We start from the raw sequence: 16,404 nt of genomic DNA on the forward strand, positions 1-16,404 counted from the left end.
CAGCATGTGGGTCCCAAGTAGCCGACAATTAATCCCTCCACTTCCCTCCCCACCGTGGTAACCTAGAACTTGAGTCCCCTTTTGCAAGCAAACCTTTCTTTGTTTTTTTACAGTAATGGGCTCATACAGTATTTGTCCTTCTTCGACTTATTTCACTCAGTATAATGTCTTCCAGGCTCATTCATGTTGTGAGGTGATTCATGTGGCCCTCATTGTTCTTTAATGTAGCATAGTATTCTATTGTGTGTATGTACCATAAGTTGGTTATCCACTCATCCATTGATGGGCATTTAGGTTGTTTCCATCTCTTTGCTATTGTGAATTGTGTGCTGTAACAAACATAGGTGTATATATGTCTGTTCATGTGCTGTCTCTCACCTCTTTAGGATATAGTGCTAGTAATAGAATTGCTGGGTCAAATGGTAATTCTATTTTCAGATTTTTCAGGAAATGCCATACCATATGTCATAATGGTTGTACCATTTTACAATCCCACCAGCCGTGCACAAGAGTTCCAATCTCTCCGCAACTTCAGCAGCATTTGTTGTTTTCTGACCTGTTGAACTTTGCTATTATTGCTGGTATGAGATGATATCTCATCGTTGTTTTGATTTGCATCTTTCTAATGACTAATGATCGTGAGCAGTTTCTCATGTGTTTGTTGGCCGTCAGTATATCATCTTTGGTGAAGTGTCTGTTCAAGTCTTTTGCCCATTTTTGAACTGGGTCATTTGTCTTTTTGGTGTTGAGATGCTGAAGTGTTCTATAGATTTTGGAAATAAATCCTTTATCAGATATGTCATAGGCAAATATTTTCTCCCAGTCTGTAGGTTCTCTTTTTTCCCTTTTGACAAAGTCTTTCATTGGGCATAAGAATTTAATTTTTTAAAAGGTTCCAGTCATCTAGCTTCTCTTCTACTTTCTGTGCATTCTGGGTTATGCTTGATAGTCTATTTATGCCATAAATTAGGCCCCCCAGATTTGCCCTTATTTTATCTTTGATGAATTTTATAGTTTTGGGTTTTACATTTAAGTCTTTGATGCAGCTTGAGTTTCTTTTTTTGTATGGGGTGAGGTATAGGTTTTGTTTCATTTTTCTGCAAGTGCCAGCACCATTTCTTAAAGAAGCTCTCTCTTCCCCCTTTAATGGGTTTTGGATCTTTGTCAAAGATCAGCTGTCCATAGATGGATGGGTCTATATTTGGATTTTCAATTCTGTCCAATAGGTCTATCTGTCTATCATTGTACCAGTACCATGCTGTTCTGACTACTGTGGCTGTATAATAGTTCTTAAGATCCAGGAGTGTGAGACCTCCCACTTTGTTCTTCTTCTTTAGAAGTGCTTTGTTTATCCATGGTCTCTTTCCTTTCCCTATGAAGTTGGTAATTGGTTTTTCCACATCCTTAAAAAATTTTGTTGGAATCTGAATCAGGATTACATTAAATGTGTAGATTGCTTTAGGTAGTATTGACATTTTCACAATATTCAGTCTACCTATCCATGAACAACGCAGTTTCTTCCATTTATGTAGGCCTTTGTTGTCTCTTGTAGCAATGTTTTATTGTTTTCTTTGTATAGGTCTTTTGTGTCTCTGGTAAGGTTTATTCTTAGATATTTTATGTTTTTAGTAGTTATTGTAAATGGTATCGTTTCCCTTATTTTTTATCAGAGGACTCTTTGTTGGTATAGAGGAATCCAACTGATTTTTGTATGTTGACCTTGTATCCTGCCACTTTGCTGAATGTCTCTATTAGTTCCAGTAGTTTTTTATTGAGTGCCTTGGGTTTTCTATGTACAGGATCATATTGTCCACAAATAGAGGTAGTTTTACTTCCTCTATGTCAATATGTATGCATTTTATTTCCCTTTCTTGCCTTATTGCCCTGGCCAGGACTTCCAATACAGTTTTAAGTAGAAGTGGTGATAGAGGACATCCCTGTCTGGTTCCCATTCGTAAGGGAAATGCCTTGAGTCTTTCTCCATTAATAATGATGTTGGCCGTTGGCTTTACGTATATACCTTTTATTATGTTGAGGAACTTCCCTCCTATCCATATTTTGCTGAGAGTTCTGAACAGAAACGGGTGTTGGATTTTATCAAATGCCTTTTCTGCCTTGATTGATATAATCATATGGTTGTTTTCTTTTGTTTTGTTTATGCGGTTGATTACACTGATTGTTTTCTGATGTTGAACCACCTCTGTCAAACTTGTATGAATCCCACTTAGTCAGGGTGTATTAGTTTTTTGATATGTTGTTGGATTCTGTTGGCTAGAAATTTGTTAAAGATTTTTGCATCTATGTTCATGAGGGATATTGGTCTGTAGTTTTCCTTTTTAGTGGTGTCTTTCCCTGGTTTTGGTATCAGTTTTAGATTTGCTTCATAAAACGAGTTTGGGACTATTCCATCTTCTTCTATGTTATGGAATAAGTTGAGTAGCATAGGTGTCAACTCTTCTCTGGATATTTGATAAAATTCTCCGGTGAAGCCATCAGGGTCAGGACTTTTCTTTGTGGGAAGTTTTTTTCTATGACTTGCTCAATTTCTTCTTTTGTTATAGGTCTGTTCAAGTATTCTATCTCTGAGTGACGTAGTTTAGGTAGGTCTTGTGATTCTAGAAACTTGTCCATCTCTTCTAGGTTCTCAAATCTATTGGAGTACAGTTTTTCATAATATTCTGTCAGTATCTTTTTTATTTCAGTTTGTTCTGTTGTAATGACATCCTTTTTGTTTACAATTCTTGTGATTTGGATCTTCTCTTTCTTTTATTTTGTTAGATTTGCCAATAGTTTATTGTTTTTATTAATCTTTTCAAAGAACCAGCCTTTTGTTTTGTTGATTTTCTCTATGTTTTTGTTTTGTTTTGTTTTCTGTTTTATTTATTTCTGCTTTCATCTTTATTATTTCCTTACTTCTAGATGCTGTAGTATTCTTTTGTTGTTATTTTTCTAGTTATTGGAATTGATGAGTTAGAGTGTTGATTTTGTTTCTTTCCTCTTTTTTGATGTATGCATTAATTGGTATAAACTGTCCTCTGAGTACTGCTTTCACTGTGTCCCATAAGTTTTGGTATGATGTATCTTCATTTTCATTTGTTTCTAGGAATTTTTTTATTTCAGTTTTTATTTGTTCTATTACATAGTAGTTTTTGAGCAATAAATTGTTCAGCTTCCATGTTTGATGTTTTTTTCCTTAATCATCCTATTTCTAATTTTATAGCATTGTGGTCTGAGAAGATGCTTTGTAGTATTTCAATGCTTTTGAATTTATTATGTCCTAACATAGATCTATTCTGGAGAAGGATCCATGTGCACTGGAGAAGAATGTGAATTGTGCTTTTGTTGGGTGGAATGCTCTGTATATGTCTATGAAGTAGAGTTGGTTGATTGTATTGTTGAGCTCTTCTGTATATTTGTTGAGTTTTTTTCTAGTTGACCTGTCTCTCTTTGAAAGTGGTGTGTTAAAGACTCTTATCACTATTGTAAAGTTGTCTATTGTCCCTTTTAATTCAGTTAATATTTGCTTAATATGTATTTTGGAGCACTTTCATTGGATGCATAGATATTTACTATTGTAACGTCTTCTTTGTCAGTTGACCCTTTCAGTATTATATAATGTTCTTCTTTATTTTATGAGGTATTTCACCTTAATGTCTCTTTTATCAGAAATTAATATTGCTACTCCTGCTTTATTTTTGACTACTGTTGACTTGGTATATTTTTTTCCATCCCTTAACTTTTAATTAGTTTTTATCTTTGTGTCTAAGGTGGGTCTCTTCTAGGAAGCATATTGATGGGTCTTCTTTTCTTATCTAGTCTGCCACTCTCTTTCTTTTGATTGGTGTATTTATTCATTCACATTGAGTGCAATTAGTGATAGATATTAATTGATTGCTGTCATTCTTTTGTGTGTTTTTGTCGTGTTGTTGGTGTTTCCTTGATCCATATACTTAACTGTGCTGAATTTGATTTGTTGTCAAACTCTTCCTCTCTTCTTTATTGTTGGTTTTGTGTTTATAAAACCCATATGTTTTCCTTCCTTCTGGATTTGCTTAGGGCAATTGTTAATTTTCTCTGTGGTTACCTTGGAGTGAATTCTTGTCTCCACATCTTTGGAACAGTACATTCTACCATTCTATGAGGATATTGTCCTGTTTTCCTCTTCATTTGGAAGTTTGTACCTTGAAGTTTTATTCCCTCTAATAGGTTAGTTGTTGTTGTCATGTGCAGATCGTCTTCCTTGATTTTTAGTGTACAGTATTTTATGGTCTTATTTTGAGTTTCTATTTCTGATTTGATTTTAGTGTTGATGTCACATATCTTTATTTTGTTGATCTCTTTTGTGGGTTCTCTATTGGAAGGACTTCCTCAATCATTTCTTTAGGGTTGGTCTGTTTTTCACAAAATCCCTTAATATTTGTTTGTCTGGGAATGCCTTGATTTTGCCCTCAATTTTGATGGATAATTTGGCTGGATATAGGATTCTTGGTTAGAAGTTCTTTTTCTTCAGTGTTTTATATATTCCATCCCATTGCCTTCTGGCCTGCATGGTTTCTACTGAGTAATCAGAGCTCAGCCTAACTGTTTGATTATTATAAGTAATATTTCTTTTGTCCTGGGCAGCTCTCAGAATTTTTTCTTTTTCTTTAGTTTTGGAGTTTGATTATAATGTGCTTTGGTGTTTTTCTCTCAGGATCTATCTTGTATGTGGTTCTATGAGCATCTGGGATAAATATCTTTTCTTCTTTCATGATATGGGGCAAGTTTTCTGTTAGTAGGTCTTCCACAATTTTCTTGGTGGGTTTTTTGCCTCTTCTTGTTCTGGAATTCCAATGAGGCATATGTTGTTTCTTTTCATGTCATTCCATATAACTCTTAGGTTCTATTTATTTCTCTCAAATCTTTGTTCTGATTTTTCTTCATACAGGCTGGTGTCCAAGGATTTGTCTTCTAGTTGGGATATGTGTTCTTCAGCCAGTTCTATCCTACACTTTTGTGCTTCTACTGTATTGTGTAATTCTGTAACTTTGATATTCATCTTCTGAATTTCTAGCTGCTGTTTTTGTATGAGTTCTGATTGTGCATTAATCTTGTTATTTTTATCTTGAATGATTTTCCTCAGTTATGGTGGGTTGCTCTGCAGTTTTCTTTGTGATGATAGAATCACTGTGTGGAATGTGGATATAGGTCTCTGTTTGTCATAAAGAGGGTTTAGAATTTGAACCGAGATGTATTATGGTGGCTGAATGTGATTTTTTTCTATTGGATAAGTGAGGTTATTGGTGGAGAAGGTGGAAGTGAAAGAGAGAAAGAAGGGAAGCTCCCCGTTGCTCTGGGCAGTTTCTAGGTCTTTGAACAGGCTGCTAATGATGATATGGTACTGTTATTCACAGGCCCACAGCTTGAGCTCAGAAAAGCCTCCTGTTGTTAGGAGTGGTTACTTTCTGCCAGGCTCAGACAAATGCAAAAACCATGCTCTTAGGCCCCTTTATGCCAAAAATCCAACCCAATCCAATTAGCCCACACCATGATCTGCTCCCGAAGTTCCTTTCAGGCCTGTGTACTTGTGGTGCCAATGATCTCTCCGATTGAGTTTCAGGGGTACTGAGGGGAGGGAAATGCCTGCTCGCACTCAGTGGACCCAAGATTACCAACAAAGTCAAGCACTGGCCACAATATGCCAAAAAGCTGGCCCAAGCCCTTTCTAGTGATCTGCTGCAGGAGTTCCTCCCAGGGTCTACTCACTTGTGTCACTAATGGTCTCTGCTCAGGTTTCAGCAGTGCTGGAATTGCCTGCTTGCACCCAGCAGACTCAAGTTTGCTAAAATAGCAGGTGCTGAAAGTATATCCATGGGGTAAGCATTGGTATACTTGTATATATGTGGTATAAGGTATCTATATGGTGTGTCTTCTTCCTTAATCCACAGAGGTCTCTGATGGCCTTTCTCACCTGCTGGTTGGTGCTATGCAGGGCAGACACACCTGTTTTTGTATTTGCCCCTGCCTCTTTCTCCTTTCTAATCCTACTCCCCTGAGCTTGGCTCACTCTGACTCAGTGAGCTGTTCAGAGCACCAGAATACCTATTTCAAACTGCAGCATCTAGTTTTACAGGCACTAAGATGCAAGGGGGAATGAAAGTGGGGACTACTAATCCGATGTCATTTTTCTTCCCTAGTTCTTGCCATTTTGAATCAGACAAGCATATGATTTACTATGCCAGGAATGACAATTTGAAAAGGAATGGCATGACATTCATCATCACAAAGGATGTTTCAAGATCTGTCCTGAAGTATAATGCTGTCAGTGATAGGGTAATATCCATACACCTACAAGGAAGACCAGTTAATATGATGAGTATTCTATTTATGCACCAACCACAAAAGCCAAAAATGAAAAAAATTGAAGATTTTTATCAACTTCTACACTCTGAAATTGACCAAATATGCAGTCAGGATTTATTAATTATCATTGATGACTGGAATACAGAAGTTGGAAACAAAGAAGAATCACCAGTTTGGAAAATTTTGCCTTGGTGACAGAAATAACTCTGGAGACCACATAAAAGACCAATAACTATTCATGCAAATACTTTTTTCAACAATACAAACAGCAGTTCTATGTGTGGATTTTGCCAGAAGGAGTACACAGGTATCAGATTGACTACATCTGTGGAAAGCATCGATGGAAGAGCTCAGTATCTTCAGCCAAAACAAGGCCAGGTGCAAATTGTGGAACAGACCATCAACTGCCCATATGTAAGTTCAACTTGAAGTTGAAGACAATTAAAACAAGTCCATGAGAGCCAAAACATGATCTTGAATATATCCCTCCTGAATTTAGAGACCAACTAAAGAATAAATTTGATGCATTGAACACCAGTGACCGAAAACCAGAAGAATTATGGGATGACATCAAGAACATCATCCATGAAGAAAGCAAGTCATTAAAAAGACCAGAAAAGAAGAAAAGACCAAAATGGATGTCAGAAGAGACTCTGAAACTTGTCCTTGAATGGAGAGCACCTAAAGCAAATGGAAGAAATGACAAGATAAAAGAGCTGAATGGAAGATATCAACAAGTAGCTCAAGCAGACAAAACCAATTATTATAATGAAATATGCAAAGACCTGAAGTTAAAAAACCAAAAGGGAAGAACATGATTGACATTTCTCAAGCTGAAAGAACTGAGGAAAAAATTTAATCCTTGAGTTGCAATGTTGAAAGATTCTATGGGCAAAATATTCAATGATGCAAAAAGCATCAAAAGAAGATGGAAGGAATACACAGAGTCACTGTACCAAAAAGAACTAGTTGATGCTCATCCATTTCAGGAGATGGCATATGATCAAGAACCGATGATATTACTGAAGAAATTACCAAAGAACAAGGCTCCAGGAATAGATGGAATACTCATCAAGATGTTCCAACAAACAGATGCCCCACTGCAAGCACTCAATTAGTGCCTGACACTCAACTGACTGGAAGAGATCCATATTTTTACCCATTCCAAAGAAAGGTGATCCAACAGAATGTGGAATTTATTGAACATAATTTATATCACACACAAGTAAAATCTTACTGAAGATAATTTAAAAACGGTTGCAGCATATATTGACAGAGAACTTCCAGAGGTGCAGGCTGGATTCAGAAGAGGATGTGGAACAAGGGATATTATTGCTGTTGTCAGAAGGATCTTGGCTCAAAGCAAAGAATACCAGAAAGGTGTTTACTTGTGTTTTATTGACTATGCAAAATCATTTGATTGTGTGGATCATAACAAATTGTGTATAACATTGAGAAGAATGGGACCTCCAAAACACTTAATTGTAATTGTGAGGAACTTGTACATAGACAAGGAGGCTGTTGTTCAAACAGAACAAGAGGACACTGTATGGTTTAAAATCAAGTAGGGAGTGTATCAGTGTTGTATCCTTTCACCATACTTATTCAATCTGTACGCTGAGCAAATAATCCAAGAAGCTGGACTATATGAAGAAGAACGTGGCATCAGGATTGGAAGAAGAATCATTAATAATGTGCGATATGCTGATGGCACAACTTTGTTGCTGAAAGCGAGAATGACTGGAGGCACTTACTGATGAAGACTGAAGAATACAGTCTGCAGTATGGATTACATCTCAATATAAAGAAAACAAAAATCCTCACAACTGGACTTATAAGCAGCATCGGGTTGAACGGAGAAAAGATTGAAGTTTTCAAAGACTTCACACATTGCTTAATTCTACAATCAACGCCAATGGAAGTGGCAGTCAGGACATCAGGCAACATGTAACACTGGGCAAATCTGCTGCAAAGGACTTCTTTCAAGTGATGAAGAGCAAAGATGTCTCCTTAAGGACTAAGGTGTGCCTAACACAAGCTGTGGTATTTTCAATTGCCTTATATGTATGTGAGAGCTGGACAGTGAATAAGGAAGACCAAACAAAAGTTAACGCTTTTGAGTTGTGGTGCTGGTGAAGAATGCTGAAAGTGCCGTGGACCGCTAAAAGATCTAACAAATCTGTCTTGGAATAGTGCAGCAGGAATGCTCCTTGGAAGCAATAATGGCCAGACTTCATCTCACCTACTTTGGTCATGTTATCAGAAGGGACATTCCCTGGAGAAGGATGTCATGCTTGGTAAGGTGGAGGGTTGACAAAAGAGGGGAAGGTCCTCAAGGAGATGATGGATTGACACAGTGGCTGTGGCTATGGGATCAAGTATAGCAGAGATCATGGAGCTGGCTTAGGACTGGGCGGTGCTTGTTTGTATGGTTGTTCTTTGTTGTTTTAGGAATTTGCAGTTCTATTCCACATTTTCCTTCCATTCTATCTATTGTAGTTCTGATTAGAACAGCTAGTAATAGTAGCCTGACACCATCTAGTTCTTATCTCAAGGTAGATGAGGCCATTGTTCTTATAGACTGGTGGTCCTATAGAGTACTTTGTTTCTTTGAGTCTTTGGGTTCTTTCTTTCTCTTTTGCTCCAGACAACTACAGACCAATAGATGTTCACATTCTTTTAAGACCAGAGACCCGACACACTAAACTCAGTTGTAGAACGTAATTTTAAGAACTATATTATGCCAATTGACCAAGATATTTTTAAAAATACATTTTCTTGAAATATAATCTATGTACAGTGAAATACACAAAACTAAAGTGATATGAGTCAATGCATTTTTGTTTTTTTGCAGTGTGTCCTCCCTTACCTTCCCACCCTTGCTAATCAACAAAGAAAGTTTCCTTCCATACATAAACCTTTCCTTGATTTCTTACAATAATAAACAAATACTGTATTTGTCCATCTGTGATTGACCTATTTCACTCAGCATAATGTCCTCCAAGTTCATCCATGTTATGTGGTGTTTTGCAGATAATACTTTAGAGTTGCATAGTATTCCATTGTGTGTATATATCATAGTTTGGTTATCTATTCTTTGGTTGATGTGCACGTAGGTTGTTTCCTTTATGCTATTGTAAACAGTGCTGCTATGAACATGGGTGTGCATATAACTGTTCTTGTCCTGGTTCTCACTTCTTTAGGATATATACCTAGTAATGAGATTGCTGGGTCAAATGGTATTTCTAATCCCAGCTTTTTAAAAACTCATCATACTGTTTCCACAGTGGTTTTATCATTTTATGTCCCACAGCAATATATGACAGTCCTGATCTCTCCACATCCTCACCAGCATTTATTTTCTGTCTTGTTGAACTTTGCCATTAGTGCTGGGTGAGATGGTATCTCGTTGTTTTGATTTGCTCTGATGGCTAATGATCATGAGCATTTCTTCATGTATTTGCTGGCCTCCTGAATATCCTATTTGGTGAAGTGTCTATTTATGTCTCTGCCCATTTTTTTTTAATTTGATTGTTAATCTTTTTGTTGTTGAGGTGTTGGAGTTTTCTATAAATGTTAGAGATAAGTTCCTTGCCAGGTATGTAATTATTGACAAGTATGGATTTGTTGCTGTCATTTTGTTACGTGGTTTTTCATGGTGCTCCTGATTTCTTTGCTCCATGTGATTTTCTGTGCTGAACATGTTTTGTTTATGAATCGTGTTATCATTTCTTTTGTTGCTATTGTTTTAGTATTTGCTAAATATTTGTACTGGTTCTCTTTTTTATTCTGATGGGAAAGTTTATCATTTTTCTTTGAAGTTATCCTGTAATTTTTAATTTTCTTCCCAAGTTTCAAACAGTGTGTTCTATCTTGCAATTGTCTTCATTCCCTATCATTTAGAATTTCTGTAAGTACACAGTTTTTTCCTTCTTTTTGGTTTGTAGCTGTCCTTATTTGTCAATTGATGTCTCTGGTTCCTTGTTTACAATCTTGTAAACTTATTTTACTTTGAATACTTGTATAACTGGGTTGGTTTCTGGGTTATGTCATCATGTGTGTTAATGGTTGGTTGTTGTTTGCTGTTGTTGGTTCTTTGTCTAAAGGTCTCCTTTAGCATCTCTTGGAAGGTTGGTCTGGTTTTAACAAATTCTCTTCATTTATGCTTATCTGGAAATTTAATTTCACCATCACCTTTGAGGGACCATTTTGCTGGGTATATAATTCCTGGCTGGAAATTTTCCTCTTTCAGGGTTTTATATATACCATCTCATTATCTTCTTGCCTGTATGGTTTCTGCCAAGAAATCCAAGCTTAGTCTTATTGGTTGCCCCTCGTAGGTAACTTTTCATTTTCCCTGTTCTGATTTCAGGATTCTTTCTTTGTGTTTTGCTTTGGTGAATTTGATGATGATATGTCTTGGTGATTTTCTTTTGGGGTTTATCCTGTTTGGACTTCTTGAATGGATATATTCTCATCTTTCATCATACCAGGCAGGGAAATTCTCTTCCAATAAATCTTTGACAATTTCCTGTGTGGTTTTATTTTTCTTTTCCTGTTCTGGAATTCCAGTTATATGTAGTTATTCCTTTTGATGGTATCCCACATGAATTGCAGGCTTTCCTCATTTTGTTTTGATCTTTTTTTCTGATTGATCCCTTTCCAAAGAAGTATTGAGGTATTTGTCTTCAATCTCATTAATTCTGTTCCATTGCATAGATTCTACTCCTTTGCTCATTTAATGTGTTATCTATTTCTGAATATTTTGGACATCTATCTATAGATTTTGTATCATTTCTAATTTTTCATGTATTTTGTCATTTTGTTCTTGTATTGTCTTTCAAAATTGTTCTAGGGTTTTCTCTGCATTTTCCTCAATTTTGTCAGTGTTTTCCTTGATCTGTCTTTCAATCCATTCAAGTTACCTAAATATAATTATTTTGAATTCCTTATCAAGGAGTTCCAATGCTGCTTCTTCCTCAAGGATGGGTTTTGAATCTGTATCCTGGTCTCTTGTTTCTCCTACTTTATCTTGCTTCTTTGTGTGGACTGTGATGCTCTGTTGTCTCTAAGACACTGAATTTTTGTGTTTATAGTTAATTGGTGATTGTTTGTTCAAGTGACTTGCCCATAATTTTCATTTTCCTCATTTCATTTGGATGTTGTCTATGTAAGCAGGGTACTCCTCTATTCACTAGTTTGAAACACTTATACACACACCATCTGTCTCCTTTCCGTTTGTCAGCCTCCCATATGTCCTTGCTGTCCTTGGCCAATGGAGCCTATTCTTAGGTCCCTGGAATCCAAAAGATAATGCTGTCACTTTAAAATCAAATATGACAGCTTTTTGTAAACATTCCAAATGGTTGCACCCTTGATCACTTTAAATATCCAAAATGGCCACTGCTTGTAAACATTCAAAATTACTGTGCCCTGGATCACTTCAAATACCCAAAATGGCTGTTGCTTGTAAAGAACCATAGTGGCTGTGCCCTCCGGGTAGCCAAAATTCCATGGGTTGTTTCTTTCCTTGCTATTTCCCTTTCTAGTCATAGGATACCTGTGCAGTTATCCCTGTAGCCCTTGGTGACCAGGCCTGAACTTTAGGTCAATTATCAGATCCCAACACTACTTGAAAATATTCAGGCTGTTGGTCCTGTCAGAGTATCTGAGAGTTCACAGCTCAGACTGTCTCTGTACTCACTGTTTTCATTCAGTTTTTTGCACTAGTTGGTGCCTAACCCACTTCTGTATACTTCCTTTCAAAGCTCAGAGCTCCAGGATTATCTTCTCTATCTGTCAATTGATTTCTCTTTTCTTTATTGAGGAGGGTCTGAGTAGCTTGTCTGCCTATTTCACCATCTTACTGGAAGTTGACCAAGATATTTTTAAGACTATGGTACTAATCCTTCAAAATAAGAAATCCAATCCCACAAGATGTTTGGTTATGTCTAAAAAGTCACCATAATTATGTCCCCTAAGTGCTTTTTTATATGTGAATATCCATTGGGTTTTCAATGGCTGATTTTTCAGTAATACATCACCAGGTTTTTCTTCCAAAGCTCCTTGTTGTGGACCAGAATCTCCAACATTTCAGCTAGCAACTGAATCCTTTAACAATCCCACTCAGGGATTCTGACCTAGAATAAGGACTCAAAAAATATTTATGAAAGAAAAGAAGATTGAGGAATTAGAAAGTATGACTCTCTGCATAGCTCAGATAAACGAGCAAGAGAGAAGGACAAAGGGGAAGTAGAATAAAAGTCAGTGAAATGAGGACTGTTGGGACCCTAAATGTTAGCAAGAACAGAGAAAGCTGAAGTGCAAGGTATGTCCTGCTTGCTGCATCATGTGGTCTGATTCATATTGGCTTAATGGGCAGACAGCCAAAATTCTCTTCCAGCAGTAGCTCTGAGGGTAGGAACTGGCTAATCAGACTAGGTTTATTGTTCCAAAGAGTCAAATCAATTTAAAGAGTCTGTATTGCTCTGCAGGCAGTGTGGATGAGCTAGATACAATGACATATAAGCATATACTCTTCCCATAACTGCAGTTTAACTATAAGAGGAATAGTTTCCTGACTCCTTTCCTAAGTGTTATTTGAGTTCATACTATTTTTGAAAGATTAGTGAGTTGCAAATAAAATAAAAATAGTAGAAACAGAAAATCAAGGAAGAAGCTGCCACATGCAAACATGAAACACAATCTCTGTCCTGGAATGTAGATGGAAGATGGAAATCACCAGGCAGGTGAAATGCCACTTAAAAAGAAAAAGGTTAATACTTGTTTAAAAAGGAAAACAGAAGCAATTTAAAACACACACTTGTCTTTGCAGGAAAACCAGAACTTTGGGTAAACAAAACATTAAAATTAAAAGATCCATATGCACTTAATATTGCCTTTAGGCTTAGTTTCACCAAAAGGGAAATATAATATGCTTAAAGAAAATGTATCCAATAAATGAGCCAGCTCTGATAGAAACTTCTCTTCCTGCATCTGAGCCACCCAAGAATTTTCTGAGTTTTTCCTGGAAGTATCTTATCATGTAGCATCTTCTCCCAGTTGTTACTAAAACTGCTAGTTGCTACTAAGAATTAAATATTTACCTGATGTGACTTGTCTTATGGTGTTTGGTTCTATCTTTTGTTAAGTGAAATTACCCTCAAGTTAACCCTAATACATTAGTATTTTCTTACTTATTAGTAGTTTCTAACTAACAGTAACAGCATAATTTTTATCCTATTTATTTCTTTAATTATCCTTATTACATCTCTTAGTCTTACAGACAAAATAATAAATTTTAAAAATAATGAATTTTTAAAAATAAATTTAATAAATATTGGCTTGCATTATTCACAGTTGCCAAAAGGTGAAACAGCTCAAGTGTCCATCAACAGATGAATGGATAAACAAAATGTGGTACACATATAAAATGGAATATTATTCACCCATAAAGAGAAATGAAGTTGTGACTTATGCTATCCCATGGGTGAACCTTGAAAACATGATGCTGAGTGAGATAAGTCAGATACAAAAGGATAAATATTATATGATCTCACTTATATGATATTTCAGGAAAATTCATAAAGAAAAAAGTGATTACCAGGGACTGAGGGTAGACAGAAAGGGAGAGTTATAGCTATGGCATATTAAGCTTCTGTTTGGGGTAATGAAAAATTTGGAAAAAAAAATGGTGATTATAACACAACATGGTGAATATAATTAATGTCACTGAATTGTACACTTAAAAAATGGTTAAAATGGAAAATTTGTGTTGTATATATTTTATCACAATTAAAAATATATATATTGCTTATTTATGTTCAATACGCTGGTGTTTGGTTGTGCCAATGGCCCATTCCACCTATGTATGTATATATTAGAACAGCAATTATGTTATTGCTCATGATTCTGTGGGTTAAGAATTCAGGCAGAGGTCAGCAGAATGACCCATCTCTGCCCCTACATGGATCAGCTGGGGTGCCTGGACTGGTGCTGGGGGTCAAAATGACCATCTTCACTTTTCTGAGCTTTGTGCTAGCTGTTCCAGGACAGGCTGGGTGGCCTGGCTCCTTCACATCACCCCTCCTTCCTCATCCCTCATTGTCCAGTTCTCTACTCTGACTTCTCACAAGGCACTAGTTTCCAAGAAAGAACAAATAGAAGTTGCATAGACCCTACTGAATAACTTCTGTCACATCCTATTAGTCAAAGCTGGTCACATGGTCAGAGCAGATTCAAATTCTTGATAGGAGGATTGGCAGAGTGGCACTGCAAAGAGGGTTTGGGGACAATCTTCAGAAACAATTCCCCATGCAAACCTTCATGAACACTGAAGTTATGAATAAGCTTTACTTTTTTATGTTAATGACTATGGGCTAAATAAAAGACATTGGCTGGAAAAAGTTTATGTCAGCTATGCATAGGGATCTTAAGCTACAAGACTCTTCTGTAGTTTCCCTCTCTTTCATACAAAACTGAAGCCTGGTACTTAAGTAAAGGCTTAAGGCTATGACAATAAGACAATTTCTGCTACTAGCTTTGCCACTTTGTTTATTCATCAAGTCAGTGATTTTCAAAGCTTTCCACAAAAATTACCCTAGAATCAGAGGAGAGTTGAAGTGTAACCCCAGGAAGACTGGATCTATATTAAAAGTACATTTCTTTAATGTCTCAAATTCTACCTAAGAATTCATGTAAATTTTACTTATAATCCATAAAATGTCTGTATTTGCTGTAATAAAAATCCATGCTCTTCTCCTCTAAGTCCACGAATAGAGTTGATGCTGTAGGAAGTATGCTAAAGGGAAGAGCATCCCAGTCCTTGCTTGCAGCTCTGCTGCAGACCCACAGAGTGAAAGTTTTGTACTGTCTCCTTCCACCATCACTCCCATGATTATTGTTAGAGTCTAAGGAGCCCTGCTCAGGGCCAGATGAAGTAGGGCTCAATACATGCAGAAAAGCAAGCCCAAGACAGTCAGCTTAATGATTGAGTGGGTATTATTAAATGTGGACAGGAAACTCAAAAACCAAGGAAGAGAGTGGTTCCTGCTTACCACTCAGGGGCAAGGAGTGGGAATATCTTTACAAGGGGAAACTCTCATTCATGACAACCACAGAGAAATTATGACTGTGAGACATTTCAAGGTATCAGATAAAGTGGTAGTTGTTAAATATTTACTGAGCAGTTGCTTCATGCCAGGCACTGGGCTGAGTGGGAGAAGCTTAAGACATGGTCTCTGCCATCAGGGATCTTACAGATTGACTCAGTGAATGAAACTTCCCAAAGGGAAAGATGCCTCTCCCATTCTCCACTCTTAAGAGTCAAATGAACAGTGTGGACAGGAAGTGCTAAGAGGACAAACAGGGCTCAGTGCATCTCAGAAAGAAAGCCTGATTGCTGCTATGTGCCCTGTCTTTTGTGTTGCTTAAGATGGTGATTCTCAAAGTGCATTCCTTGGACCAAAACATCAGCATCACCTACACACTTGTTACAAATGAAAATTCCCAGGCCTCTCCACAGATCTACTGAATCAGAAACTCTGGGGTGGGGCCTAGAAATCATCATTTTAACAAGCCCTCCAAATGCTTCTGATGTAGATCAAGGTTTAAGATCCTCTGGCCTAGGGTTTCACCCCTTGTGAAAGACACTCCATGAAATATGAATTGGTCCTGACCTTACACCACACCTGTGGTAGTTAAGGTTGTGTGTCAACTTAGCTGGGCCTGCTTTTGAGTGTCTAGGCAGCTGGTTGTAGTTATTCCCCATGATGAGATTGGTAATCAACTCCATGGTGGAATCTACTGGAGCAGCTGAGCCTTAGGGATGTGGTCTATTCCCAGTATAGAAGGAGAAGTTTTGGGAATAATCTGCAGGTTTTGAAATGCTTGAATCCTGCATGTAAGTGAGTCATTGTTCAGCAGCCTGCCAGGTTGTTTGCTTGGGACTCTTAATGGACTTGAATCAGTGGCCTGTCATGTGGTTTGGTAATATTGGGACTGTGCCTTTGTACTCGTTGACCTTGGCTTTGTCAGCCTCAGCAGCCAGCAACTACCTGAGTG

This window comes from Orycteropus afer, unplaced genomic scaffold, assembly GCF_000298275.1.
Source record: "Orycteropus afer afer isolate SDZICR_OR568_19922 unplaced genomic scaffold, OryAfe1.0 scaffold00027, whole genome shotgun sequence".
Taxonomy (NCBI): Eukaryota; Metazoa; Chordata; class Mammalia; order Tubulidentata; family Orycteropodidae; genus Orycteropus; species Orycteropus afer.